Raw genomic sequence first — 12,500 nt, forward strand, 5'->3', positions numbered from 1 at the left:
GGACAATTTCCTAGAGACGAACGATATATTTTATGATCAGTAGTTAGCCAAAGCAATCTCCACCCAATCTAGGATTGTAGAAGGCAATGTAGTGCATACAGATCTTTCAGCAGGTTGACCATAGACACACCCAACGCCATGCTCCCTCCATAGTTGACAGGGACGTTGGTGTTGCGGGAATTTCATTCAGGTCAAAATTCACACCCAAAGATATGAAGCCAGCAATGTATATACTTCACTAATAGTCTAATATTCAGATAGAATAATGATGAAATAGCTATAAATAATCAATGTTCATAAAACAACATGACTCACAGGAGAAAGAGGAGAGATATTAAAAAATGATCATTAGAAAGAAATTAATTAAATTAAAAAAAAAACAGTCTTTCTTCTTTTAGTTCCTAGAATCGTAATGTGAATCGTAAGATGTATATCTCATCCATCCACAAGATTGAAGACAAATAGACAGACTCTTGAGACTACAGCCTCGAACGTTTTAATAATGTTTATTTTATTCGTTAAAAGATCATGTTATCAAGGGAAATGGAAGTACAAAGACATTTTGACATCTTATGCTTTCTACTGACGATATTATTTAACTATTGTATATTTTATACATTTATTATGCCAAAGGGATTTTATGTGATGATTAACTAGTGAAAGCATATAATTGGTTTGGAATGTTGTGAATTATAAGAAAGGGCCATACCTTTTATAACTGTAAAAAAACAGATTTTCATATTTGAGAATTGGTTCAATGAAGATTCCTAGTATCTTTAATGTTGTATATTTATCAACAAAACTTGGTCACAGGCATAACCCTTTTCTTAAGACTTTTTCTCACGTCGTTACAAAAAGAAATGTTAGTCACCAAGATAATAAGGGTAAGAAGACGAAGAATCGATTCCACGCTTTGAAAATTAACCTGTCGCTGACATTGTATGAAAAGAAATAATTACTATATCAATCTGCAAATGTTAGATGGAATGGATGTGACTGCTAAAAGGAACAAGAATATGTAGAGGAAGTTTTGTTCGAAATTTTGGTAAAATTATTAGAACAGTTCATTCAAGTACAGTACTTTACATAAGTTTCTGAAAGATGTAGAAGAGACTTTCATATTTGGTTTCATGAGTGGAGAAAGTTTTTCGGAAATTCTAAAGGATTAAATTTTACTTTTAGGCGAAGTTGGTAGGACGGGAATTTTCTTTGTTGGAAAATTCAATAAAACTATGAGCTATTGAATTAGTTCATCTTTGTTTCAGTATCATATAAACCATCATAATACAGACCTCTCATGATCTGATATCAGCCTGGATGGTAAACATGATAGTAAATAGATTTTTATTCAAAATCAACGGTAGTCAAATTAGAACATTTCATATACAGAAATTACCATCCCTGGATATGTATCGTTACTTGACCACCTTAAATATGTTTAAACCGGTCTACCTCTACCCGAGGTCAAGAAAAAATTCATAAAAAATTCATTAACAAATTAATTCAGAAACTTTTAATATAAAAAAAAAAACTTCAAGGAACATTCTAATATTCAAAAAAGCAAATAAAAGCTAAGTTTAAAATAAATACTTATTACAAATATATTACAAAAATAAGTATAAAAAGAAAAGGACTTTAAAAACAACTCATCTAAAATCTAAATATGGAAATAAACTAAAACTATTTTAAGAACTTATTTTATGATAATTGAGCACCATTTGCTTAGATCCAGGGGGTGGGTGAGGAACCACACGGGAATGTTTCCTGAAATGAGAAAAAAAGTCTATGTTTTTTTGGCAAAAAAATCTCTCCTCTTTTCCACATTTTTGGGGGATAGGTAAATGATATAGTTAGAGGCTGAGATTTTTACTGGATATTTTCTTCATTATCGTATAACAACAATGTGTAAAAGAATCTTCACTTGAATATTATTTAGTGTTATAAAACTGAGAATGTTTTTTCTGAGTTCTATTTTGAATTTGTTTCTAAAAAAAAATCATCATATCCATTGCTGAGCATGGTATTGCAGGAAAATATCAGAAATAATAAAAAAAAAAAAGAGTAATAAATAGAGCTATGCCAGACTACCTGTCGGATATGCCTACAAGATGGCCACCAACCACACCATCTCGTATGGCCAAATCTGCTACCTGAAATAGAGAAATATATATCAATATCAGCGAGATATTTACTTATATAATTGGTCAAGGATTTGCATAAAAATTTTATTGTAGCTAAACTATTTTATAAAGATAATGGATAATATGCCATTTCAAGACTTATTGAAAGATCAAAAATACAAATAATGATTCTAATTTCTTACCTAAAACAACCATCAAATACATTCTGGACACAACATAGTTTGGTGCTGCAGACACAAAGGTTTGCGACACTTCAAACAGGCTGTGTTCGTCTTGTGATCGTCCTTGGATGGGCAGCTATGGCATCTAACCCTTTTCGGCAGATTGATGTGGCCACAGGGATTGTCAAGTCCGGGTTGAGATTTTTGCTTGAAGGTGTCAAGCATTAGTTGACAGAGCAGCTTTGAAAATTTCTCTGCAGACAAGCTGTACCGATGTTTCACTTGGGGAGCACACAAATCAAAAGCGATTTCCTTGAGGAAATACACTAACTTCTCTCTCTCTCTCTCTCTCTCTCTCTCTCTCTCTCTCTCTCTCTCTCGTGCCGATATATTGACATTTAATGCAATATATGGATTATATTTCCATGCTGTTCACACCTTTAATCAGCTTTGGGTAATCAATCAGTAATGTAGATAAATTACGATAAATGACACTTAATTATCACTCATTTCTTCCAAATTATGTGGCATAAAACAGATACTCCAGTCATCTTTTCTTGTGTTCCTTTTACATTGTTAGATATGAAGGTAATTCATAATTGAAAATTTTATCACATTGTGTATGATATGATAAACATTATATTGTGCGTTTATCTGATTTCTTAGTAACATAAATCTCGAATTTATCTACCATGGAGATATATAGTAATGTCGGTCATAAGATTATATACAACATGCATATTACTTGTTTTTTTTTCAACTCTAAGGTCACACCCTAATATCTTATGAGCATGCTAAACCTTCATTCCATAATACTTCTGGTTTATCTCTTATAAAAAAAACCGATATCTTGATCACAGTACATCAAAGCTAAAACACATATTTTTCATATGCCATCAATGATTTTTTTCATATTGGAATAGAGACTAATACAGAATACCTTGACAGGATATAAAACACTAAAAAAATTTCAATAAATTGTTAAAAAGGTGTACTGTGTCTAGAGGAGGTTTTCAAGTAAAAACTAAAGGAAATGAGTGTCAATAAATATAGTGTGAGAGTAAGCGAAAAGTTACAAAGTCGTTGAACCCATGACATAGAGTATAATATAAGAAAGAGCTTATGGCTCCAACCGATTTATATTTTATATGATGTCTCTCCGAGACAGATTAAGAAATAATACGAAAGGATGGTCTGCTCTATGTAACCTGAAACTCAGACATATTGCATATTGGGTTGTTTCTAATATTCTTAAAGGAATACCCTAGACTCTCAAACTACAGTCAACTCCTTTCTAACTTTTCTATGCTTATATATATATATATATATATATATATGTATATATATATATATATATATATATATATATGCAGAAAAACCACAGGGAAAATGAAAATACGGAATATACACTTAAGTCCTGACTAGTTTCGTGATACTTCCTCAGAGGACTGATTTATTGAGAGAGGTTTCTTTACAATTTATAGGGAAAGCAAAAGTACGAACATACATATAGAGATTTAGAGAACAATGACACTCCCTTACCAGCTACCTGGGCTTGACTCAAGTGTTGAGTAGGAGGAGTCTCCAAGCTCGTTAGATACCTGCTAAAAAGGGTCATTTCTAGTGGCGGGTATATTCTTGTTTTCTTCTTTTTTTACTTTCGGTACAGTTTATTTATATGTCAATACGGTAGCCTTATTTATATAAATACATAAGCAAAACATACACAAACATACAAACATATACATATATACATATATATATATATATATATATATATATACATATATATACATACATACAGATACAAATACATATACATATACATATATACATAAATACATATATATACACATACATATACATACACATACATATATACATATATATACACATACATATATACACATATGTATATATATGTATTTATGTATGTGTATGTATATGTATGTGTATATATATATGTATTTATGTATATATGTATATGTATTTGTATCTGTATATATATATATATATATATATATATGTATATATTTGTATGTTTGTGTATGTTTTGCTTATGTATTTATATAGATAAGGCTACCGTATTGACGTATAAATAAACTGTACCGAAAGTAAAAAAAGAAGAAAACAATAATATACCCACCACTAGGAATGACCCTTTTTAGCAGGTGTCTAACGAGCTTGGGGACTCCTCCTACTCAACACCTGAGTCAAGCCCATGTAGCTGGTAAGGGGAGTGTCATTGTTCTCTAAATCTCTATATGTATGTTCGTACTTTTGCTTTCCCTATAAATTGTAAAGAAACCTCTCAATAAATCAGTCCTCTGAGGAAGTATCACGAAACTAGTCAGGACTTAAGTGTATATTCCTTATTTTCATTTTCGCTGTGGTTCTTCTGCATCTGAGCATCACGGTTTCCTGTGATTTTACGCATATATATATATATATATATATATACAAATATATATATATATATATATATGTGTGTGTGTGTGTGTGTGCGTGTTTTATATATATATATATATATATATGTATATATATATACACACACATATATATATATTATGTATATTATATATATATATATATGTTTGTGTGTGTGCGTGTCATATATATATATATATATATACATATATATATATATATATACATACATATTTATATATATATATATATATATATTTATATACATATATATATACATATATATATATGTATATATATATATATATATATACTGGATATATATATATATATATATATATATTTTCACACATATATATATATATACATATATATATATATATAAATATATATATATATATATATATACACATATACATACATATATATATATATATATATACACACACATATATATATATATATATACACACACACACATATATATATATATATATATATCATCATCATCATCATCATCATCATCATCATCATCATCATCATCAACACGCTGGCCATCTACGGATTGGTGATGATGGGGGACTTATCGCTCATAGCAAATCAACATAATATTGGTGGTCCTGACTAGTAGAGCTAGAGAGAGAGAGAGAGAGAGAGACAGAGACAGAGAGAGATTTGATTAAATGTCTTAGAAATAATTCTTTATCAGCAAGAAACGAGAGAATGGTTGATTGCATGAATAGAATACTCTATAATACTCATGCTTTTTCGTTAGCTATAAATTCGATATCTTAGGTAATAACTCATTTAGAATACTTTAGGTAATATATAACCTTTCCCATCCTATGAGTATGATGAAATGCCGTTTTATGCTACACTTGAGTTTACGCTTCTGGGGAAGTATTGCCTCTAATAATCGTTACTCCAGTAATATAATCGGAAATGGTATATATGTATTTTTACCAAATCATTGCAAATAGCATTAGCGGAAATTGCATTTTTGATGCAACATCTATAAAGAGTATAGTGTAATTACCCATTTAGTAATTCAAAAAATCCATTATATCTGGTCTAAATGCTATCTAATGATGTGATCTTCATAGTGTATTCTCATATATATATATATATATATATATACATATATATATATATATATATATATGTGTGTGTGTGTGTGTGCTTGTGAATACATTTTACACACTCCGATACTCTTCACACGAGTACCTACTTGTTCTGATGATCGCTCAAGAGGTACTGTCTGCCCCTTGGCAAGTACATGCAATGTTGCTTTGTCAATATGCTGAATTACTGAATTTCTCCTTATGACCTTTGCAACTATAATACAGAATACCGAAAGTGAAAAAAATCATATGAATATTGGTAATACACAACCTCATCAACAACTTCCCTCTAGTTGCGGGTAATATGGGGTTTTTGGGCGGGACTGGGGTAGGAATAGATATTCCTTCATCCCTCGATTTTACTTGTCTGGTTTTACGGCACAATTTCGCAAAACAATTCGCCACCATCCTTTTGCCATTTTTTGAAATCCGTATTAAACTTGCGCTTGTATGTATCAATCGGTGGCCCCTAGCCGTTTTCCTGAGAAAATTATTCAGCTTCCCACCCTTCTCTTATAACTCTAAGTATAAGGTATTCACATCTACACCTTCTCTAACACTGCCCTTCCTCGAGGCTGAACTTTAATCGCATAGCCACTTGCCCTTCGTGAACCATCCCGGTCTCATCAACCATGAATCATATAAATTTGTTATTAATACAGCATCCGCGCGATGGATCACACCTGACTTATTTAACCTCTACCTTGTTTTATGTTCACTTAGTAGTATGTCATACGTATTGCTACACTCAGCAAATTTATAACAACATTTTACTTATACATTAAGCACCAACATAAGAACACATTACCATCCAGTTTATTCAGAACACGGCAATAGAAGAAATGAGGTCTGTTCAAACAACAGCAACAGCAGCAAAGAAAAATTCCTACTAATCAACTCAAGGAATGTCGCGTATGCAGTGATAGGGAAGTACACTCTGATTGACACTTGAAAACTACCGATTCTGGAACCACATGTATGTGTGCCTGATGATGTTCAAACACTGTGTCATTAATAATGACTTGTATCACAACTGTGTTAGATTTAACTCTCTTTACTCATTACTGACGTAAATACTCTGGCTCTAGCTTGTGTTTCCCAGGGTGTAATCGTTTCAAATGCACATGATCGCCCCTAAAATATTTTTAGCGGTGTGGTTTTGAACCTACCATCATACTTTGAGCTGTATTTTTCATTAGATTTTTTTTTTTCAAAAATCTTTCAGTGGTGTTCAATACCCTCCTTAAGAGATTTACTAAAAAGACACGGTATTGCTCAGTTGAAGAATGATTTTGCAACTGTTGCGAATTAATCATGACTATATATGGCAACACAGAATCCTGTCCATACACTAAAAAGAAAGGTGTTTCCCTGAGTGACGCATTACATGCAATGTTCAAAGCTATCTCAGCTGTAGGAAGCATGGCGTGCCAATGAAGGGACCATCAGCCACTAAGTAACGTAAAAATTGCACCACTTCTTTATTATACCATTCCACTAAGCCATTAGCTGAAGGCCTATATGCAGTCACTGATAAGTGTTCAATGTTCATCAAGTCTCTGACCGATTTCACCACCTTATTTAGAAACTAAAGACCCTAATCACTTATCAAAATGTTCCTGCAACCAAACCTGGTAATGAAAGAGCAGAGCGCTTGGGCTAATGAATTTGCTGATTTAGCAAACATTGTGTAAGTATGAGCGTACTGAGGATATGCATCCACTTTCTTGAACTTTTTCACGTCTACTCTCTTTTCTTCTATTGGCTCTTCCACTCTTTTTTGCATCTTTATTTTATCCTCACTTACTACAGTATCATCTGCAAATAAAAACAATTCTGATAGGAGTTATAACCTATCTGCTCACATTAAAGCTTTGCTCCTACATCCAATGTTCTTTCTTGAGCCTCTAAGTTCAAACCATCCATTATGATGTTGGGCGGCTATGGACCAAAACTTTTAAATAAATCAATTAACATGTCCAGCTTTATGCAACAAACACAGTATTCCATTCGCTACCTTTCTCCTCCATTCAAACATGCACTTCAAACTCTTTTCAGCCATATAATCACACTAGCACATCATTACTGCAGCACCTCACTTTTTATTCCATCAACTGCTGGTATATATTATGTTTTCATCTGTCAATCCTCTTGTATATATCCCAGAAAATTATCATCTTTATTTTATCGTTTTCGAAATGTAAATGATTTAACTCCATCCTACTTATTCATGCATATTCTTTATATATTTCTTGAAAACATTTATAGTCATGTTTTTAGTGTCTATCATCCAACAAACTTTAACCAAATAAAAAACATATTAATATCTAAATAATCCTTTCTTTATGATTACATTATACATTAACTTGGAAATGATTACCAATGCCCAAAGGAAAATATTTATATCTGCCTTGAAGTACAATATATCAGCATTGCTAACCATTGATAATCACTAGCAAACTAGTGTTAAAAACATAATGCTTGAGCCACTGGCTATGCAATCATCATTAAGTACGGAGGAATTAATGCACGTGGTAGTTTCTGACATCAAAATTAAGTTTTATATTTCTACAAGAAACCTAGAGCACTAGGCTGGGCTAGGTGTTCCTGTTCCTATAATTTGAAATATGAGAATAGGTATGGATGCTGGTGATCTTGATATGTATTGGCTTTATTCATACTGCAGGCGACCAGATAAATGAATCATATATAAAATATTATCATTTAACCTCAAAATTTATTTTCATTGTATACTATACCTAACGCTTTAGAAAATTAATTCCAGGTCCATATATATATATATATATATATATATATATATATATATATATATATATATATATATATTATATATATATATATATATATATATATATAGGTTTTCTCAAAACATATATTAACTAGGAAACGCCCTACATTTCTAATGCCAACCATCAATTGAATATTGTAGAAGAAAAGCTGTTATCCGAGGAAAATTTTCATAATGCAAACCAAAAAATATAGTTGAAACTTAGCACAATAAATGCTTCGATTCTCTCTGGAGTTTTCCATTATCTATATATTATGTATATACTATAGGAATTTTTTTGTAATTAATGAATCCTCCACACACATAAACAAAGGTACACATAAGTAACCCTAATGATATTTCGGGTAAAAGAAAACCAACGCTTCTATATTCATAGTCAAGTTTTTTAGAATGAAACAAATTTGCCAGTGTGTACATCATCTCAAGGTGGATACTTATATATGATGTTTTGTATATAAATCAGGTAGGAATATAAACAGAAGAAACACAAAATCCAGAACTGAGGACGTTTAAGGCTTAAGGATTTTCAAGCAAACTAGATGCAAATCTTCAGCGAATTTAACTCTTTTGCGGAGCCAAATATTAGTGCCAAGGTTTGACTTCAAACAGCAAACTATTTTAATTACACTGCTCACGTCTTCTCCGTTTGTGCCACTAAACGCTCACTCGACAGCTCCTCTCTCATATCAAGTTTTATGAGAGAGAGAGAGAGAGAGAGAGAGAGAGAGAGAGAGAGAGAGAGAGAGAGAGAGAGAGAGATGAATCATTTTGTATTTACAAATAAAATAAAGATATCAGATGAGAACAAATAACCTGTTCGGTTAATTACATTCTTTGCTAGGTTAACTCATATTAGGAATACTACAAGCGCTGGCTTCTCTACTCTGTTTGTGAGAGGGAGATGGAATTTGTTACGAGGCAAAAAAGCGAGAGGTGTGTGTATTCCAAAAGAAGTAATTCAACTGTTATCTTCGTTCCTGGGAAAGAATACAGGATGTCAAAACGTTGATGGGTTTTTGCTTTTTTCATATTCTTCCGAGGTTTTAAACCGGAATTATGATATTGGTTGAGCATGTATTGTTTTAAGGCATCCTAGAGCCAAACTGTTTGAAAAAATAATGGATGATGATGAATATTTTTTCTCCAAGTTAGTTATAATGTGCTGTAGAAACTAATGATATTAGTATTTAAACGTCTATGTAAGCACTTTTAAGATATTATTTTTTTCACTTGCTCCGATATCCCTCTGATACATTTGTCACTTGCTCCGATATCCTTTTGATACATTTTTTCTCAAAGTTTTTTTATCGGAAGCATTTACATCAATGAAACTGTATTGTGTTGTGCATACCTAGTGAACAATTTTTCCCACTCAAAATTCGTAAGTAGGATGTTCAATCCTGCTTGCAGCTCGAAAACGTTTCCACTAGTCATCACAACATGCTTCTCAGGTAGGCATGGGCAGTTTGGGGAACCTTTAGTTCTACCTGCTGAGTCATCAGATGCCTTTGCTCGGCCCTCTCTCGTTATAAATTGGGTTGAGAAAGATTTTGTATTGATTACGTGTATATATTATATCTCAAAGACACTATCCTTCCCCTTTCGTCTGCCACTTAAGACTGATCATGAAACCTTTGAATTCGAGTCCAACCCTTACACACTTTACTCAAGTCCTCCTTACTCCCCTCTTCCTCAACCATTCTTATTACATTCCAAAACTATTTGCTTCAGAAGACTCTTATCATGTCATTATTTGTAACTACTGTAATTCTTCAATGATATTTCTATGGTATTGAAAGAGCCACTGTTTACTTCACTACATATACCAATAGAATGGAACACGTTAAATATTTTGAATTACAAAGAAATTTGAACTGAAAAAAACAACTAATTGTAACATGAAATTACTTCGTCTACAGAGCAATTAGTACTTTCAGTCTCCCAACTGTAATAAGGTAATCATGAGTGCATAATGAGTGATATTTAATCTTCAATAATATTTTCCAAAAAACATTGTGTGTCATAACTTACGGAGTATTTATGTAATTGAAAATACCATCAAATATACTGTAATTCTATGATTAATTGCTATGACGTTACCTGCTAAAAGCTCTATGATAAAGAATGAGAATAAAAGCCTTCAATATCATGTTAATTCCTAGATTTTTGCCATTTGTATATTTTTTCTTATTTTATTGTGCGAGTTATGATAAAACCAACTAAAATACACTTTTATCTGGTTCCATCAGACGAAATTCATTTGCTTTAATCTTCTGTTACAGAATATTAGATTAGTTTTATTCATAAATTATGAAATGTGAGATTTGTTTTAAACATTATTAGATTAGACGAAAGTTCTTGTCAGACTTCAAAATTGGGTTTGAATCTCAAAGGCATTTCGAGTTGTTGCTTCAAAGAATTGATTTTGGAGTTTTTCTATCAACTAAACTTCTCTTACTAAAATGAAATCGACTCGTTAATTTTTTTATATAAGTCTTTTACCATCTCTTTTATTGAAAGTTCATACAATTAATGCATGAGTGGCCTAAATATTGCAAATGTAACTTCACCTCTAACAGTTTTTCATTAATCATGTTAATTCGACACAAAAGCGAAAAACAACAGGTTAAATGACATCTGTACAAGGATATTCATAAATTAGAAATGATATATTATCTAGGGGAAAGTTTTACCATCGAATCTTACACCGCTTCACAGGTATTTTTCCCAAAAAGAAAAAAAATCTTAAGTTAAAGGTCTCTATGAAGAGTTGTTTTCTCCATCAACAGTGACTGTTTTAAAAAGAGCCCCACTCACGCGTGGCTGAATTCAACAGTATCAATATTTTGCTAAAACAGTTCACGTCCTCATTTCGGAATCTTGGTTTATGAAGAAACTGAATATCAATGGGAAAGTTTAGTGTCCAAAAATTTAAAATTTCTTTCCTCTGTGTAAAGTATATACGTTTCGTGGATAATTAGGTATATTTACTTTCTATATTGTCATGCATTTCCACACAAATACACACAAGCATATATATATATATATATATATATATATATATATATATATATATATATATATATATATATATATATATATATATATATATATATATATATATTCATTCATTATCATCTCCTACGCCTATTGACGCAAGAGAGCCTCAATTAGATTTCGCCAATTAACCTCTATCTACAGCTTTTGAATCAATACATCTCCTGTCGTCTTCTACTACTTCATGCTTCGTAGTCCTCTTCTATGTAAGTCTGGGTTTTCCAACCCTTCTACTGCCCTTTGGACCCCAGTTGAAAGTTTGGTGAACTAATCTCTCTTTTGGAGTATGAAGAGCATGACCAAACAATCTCAATCTGTCACTCACCTTGATCTTATCCGCATACGGCACTCGAGTAATTTCCCTTATAGTTTCATTTGTAATCCTCTCCTACCTATTAACTCCCAATACTCTTCTGAGGATTTTGTTGTTAAATCTTCAAAACTATCGGAGATTGTTTCATTATCATACCACGACTCATGTCCATACAGTTAAACCGATCCAACCAAACTGACATATAGCCTGATATTTGTGTGTAATTTCAGGCGATTTGATTTAAAGATTTTATCTAACCTAACCATTGTCTGATTTGCCTTTTTCAATCTTTCACTAAACTCTAATTCTAAAGACCCTCTATTGATCATAGTTCCTAGATATTCAAATGATTCTACCTCTAACTTTTCCTCACTCCAATGATATTTCACCTTTCTATTGCACATTCCGTTTTCATCAACACTGTCTTTCTTCTTTTCATCTTAAGCCTAGCCTCCTGAGATATTTCATGCA

The 12,500-nt window shown here is 31.9% G+C and overlaps 1 protein-coding gene across 3 annotated transcripts in view; it reads right to left on the reverse strand.

The window, feature by feature from the left end:
- Nucleotides 1-12,500, reverse strand: part of LOC137623143 (rabphilin-3A-like) — a 984,642-nt gene that overhangs the window by 560,053 nt on the left and 412,089 nt on the right. The window lies entirely within an intron of this gene.

This window comes from Palaemon carinicauda, chromosome 2, assembly GCF_036898095.1.
Source record: "Palaemon carinicauda isolate YSFRI2023 chromosome 2, ASM3689809v2, whole genome shotgun sequence".
NCBI lineage: Eukaryota > Metazoa > Arthropoda > Malacostraca > Decapoda > Palaemonidae > Palaemon > Palaemon carinicauda.